Source organism: Coenobita brevimanus, chromosome 101 (assembly GCF_032717465.1).
Source record: "Coenobita brevimanus isolate Jiangsu-jjx chromosome 101, ASM3271746v2, whole genome shotgun sequence".
NCBI lineage: Eukaryota > Metazoa > Arthropoda > Malacostraca > Decapoda > Coenobitidae > Coenobita > Coenobita brevimanus.
In genome coordinates, this window is record NC_137054.1 from 30,462,714 (window position 1) to 30,466,020 (window position 3,307).

The following is a 3,307-nucleotide window of genomic DNA, read 5'->3' on the forward strand; positions in this document are numbered from 1 at the left end:
AAAATCTCGAGATAAAGACCATAAATGTATCAAATCAAATCACCTGCCATGGTGATGCAGCACTGTTAAATTTTTCCTTGATGGTGTTGGTGTACTCCAGTAATGCTGCTACTACTTTTGCCGTGACCTGGGCGGGTACCTCTCGGCTCAGTGCCTCTAGGGTCTCTATTACGTCCCTCGGCCAGGCCTCAGGCAGCGCCTCCAAGGATTTTGGCGGCACTCGAGAAAGGTAAATGTATTTTTTGTCAAACATCGCCTGTACCACCGGGCAGAGCAGCAACAATGACATGGCAAAGTAAAAATATGAGAATAAACAAAAACGAAATCTCATAGATATAATTATTTTTGAAGGAACAGCCGTAATTTTCGGTATTTAATACGGCCAATCCCTTTTTTGGATCAGTTTTGCCTGAACAGATATGTTGGGTAGGAAGCCTCCATATGTATTTTATTGTGGCCCCACTATATGTAAAATACTAACATTTTCTGAAACTAATTCAAACAAATTTACATTTGCCACTGTAGTCAGTATTACGTGCCCTAACATCTTCCACCTCAAACAAAGCAGGGTACGAAGGACGGGCACGTAATCTATAACAAACAGAACAATTTCTTTTTCTGTTAATTCTGATGCGCAAGAAAAAACATGTCAAGCCTTTTATCAGTCCATGGGGCCATAACGACTTTGACTGAGTACAAAATACAAGCAGCAATAATAATGAATATTAGAGCAAATCGATATTTGGTATTGTAAACATTCTTGCCGAAATCACTGTTAGAATATTACAGTACGATAAACAAATCATATTTCACAGGATCTGTCATTTTCTGTAAATTCCCCCCAAGGAGTTGCAGGTCACGTCATTTTGGTGGGTAACTGAAGTATTTAAAGCACAATACATAAAGACGAAAAAGGCCAACTGGCCGTGAAGCCAAATCACCCATCAGTTTGAGCGTGCTTAGGTGCGAGAGAGATTTTAGCAGCTCTTTGACAATTTGATAAATCAATTTGCTCAAAGAGATCACCGAAATGAACGATAAAACAAACTACACATACTACTTTTGGCTTTGGCAACACGAATTAGGCTACCAAAATTCCGAGGGACTTGGACGCATGAACGCTGCTAAATCTAACCACAGAATGATTAGGTCAGCTGTCCCTCCCCTTTATTCGTCACAAAAATAAAAGTAAATAACATCCTTAGTAAAAGTATATCCGTCACCAAAATAAAAGTAAAATAACATGCTTAGTAAGAAATTATCCGTCACAAAAATGCAGGAAGTGAAAGAGATCAAATCCTTAGTAAGAGAATATCCAACACAAAAATAAAAGCATTAAAAGATAATATCTTTAGAATGAGAATACCAGAATGCCCGTCTCAAAAATACAAGCAGTAGAAGCAATAAAGTCCTTCAAGTAGTAAGACAAGCACCATTATAATCTCGAGATAAAGACCATAAATGTAACAAATCAAACCACCTGCCATGGTGATTCAGCACGTCTGTTAAATTTTTCTTTGATGGTGTTGGTGTACTCCAGTAATGCTGCCACAACTTTTGCCATGACCTGGGCGGGCACCTCTCGGCTCAGTGCCTCTAGGGTCTCTATTACGTCCCTCGGCCAGGCCTCAGGCAGCGCCTCCAGGGATTTTGGCGGCACTCGAGAAAGGTAAACGTATTTTATGCCAAACAACGCCTGTACCACCGGGCAGAGCAGCAACAACGACATGGTAAAATAAAGTAGGAAAAACAAAAATATAATTTCATAGATATAACTATTTTTTCAGGAACAGCCGTAATTTTCGGTATTTAATACGGCCAATCCCTTTTTTGGATCAATTTTGCATAAACCATATGTTGGGTAGGAAACCTCCATATGTATTTTGTTGTGGCCCTTCAACATGTATGGTAAAATACTGAAAAATAATTTTTGATATAAATTCAAACAAATATACATTTCCCACTGTAGTCAGTATTACGTACCCAAACATTTTCCACCTCAGATCAACCTCGGTGCGAAGGACGGGCGCGTAATCTATAACAAACTGTACATTTTCTTTATCTGTTAATTCTCATGCGCAAGAAAAAAAAAAAAATGTCAAGCCTTTTATCAGTCCATGAAGCCATCACGAGTTTGACTGAGTACAAAATACAAGCAGCAATAATAATGAATATTAGTGTATATCGATATTTGGTATTGTAAGCATTCTTGCCGGAATCACCATTATTGGTATATGAGTACGATAAATACAGATCATTTTTGACCGGATGTATCGTCATTCATTCATTCATTGCCAGACGCCATGTATCTCAAACGGGGTGACTAAGAGCTTAGAGCTAATTGTTTTACAGGGAGGGGCACTAATACTCTACCAACCCCACTTGACACGTAGAGAGAACGTTATGCCAACAGCATCTGGTGTTCCCAGGCGGTCACCCATCCAAGTACTAACCAGACCCAACGTTGCTTAACTTCGCTGATCGGACGGGAAGCGGTGTACTCAACGTGGTATGGCCGTTGGCATGCATACCTTGTAAATTACCCCCCAAGGAGTTACACATCACGTCATTTTGGTCGGGAACAAAAATATTTAAAGCACAATACATAAGAATAAAGACAAAAAAGGCCAACTGGCCGTGAAGCCAAATCACCCATGAGTTTGAGGGTGTTTTGGGGCAAGAGAGATTTTAGCAGCTCTTTGACAATTTGAAAAATCATGTTGCTCAAAGAGATCACCGAAATGAACGATATAACAAACTACGCATATTACTTTTGGCTTTGGCGATACGAATTAGGCTACCAAAATTCCGAGGGACTTGGACGCACGAACGCTGCCAAATCTGACCACAGAATGATTAGGTCAGCTGTGCGTCCCCTTTATCCGTCACAAAAATAAAAGTAAAATAATATCCTTAGTAAGAGAATATACATCACAAAAATAAAAGCAGTAAAAGATAATATCTTCAGAAAGAGAATACCGGAATGTCCGTCTCAAAAATACAAGCAGTAGAAGCAATAAAGTCCTTACAGTAGTAAGACCAGTACCATTATCTCGAGATCTATCTATCTATCTATTGCCAGACGCCATAATCCCGTAAGGGGTGGCCATTTGACTCTGAGTTATTTGTTTTACAGGGAGGGGCACTAACCCTCCACCAACCCACTTGTTGACACGTAGGGAGCGCTTATGGTTTGGTTATATGGTTACCACCCAGCGTTGTAAGTGGTTTCTTGGCTTACAGAAAACCATTTGGCTTGTCACTCAATGTAAAGCCACCTGTAACGGAAAGAAAAGCAATAAGAAGT

General features: G+C 39.9%; 1 non-coding gene across 1 annotated transcript; it reads right to left on the reverse strand.

Moving 5' to 3' along the window:
• Nucleotides 1-2,404: 2,404 nt before the first annotated feature.
• On the reverse strand, nt 2,405-2,523 carry LOC145415262 (5S ribosomal RNA). Its single transcript, XR_013900040.1, has one exon. It is a non-coding gene; the product is annotated as a 5S ribosomal RNA (ribosomal RNA).
• Nucleotides 2,524-3,307: the final 784 nt, after the last annotated feature.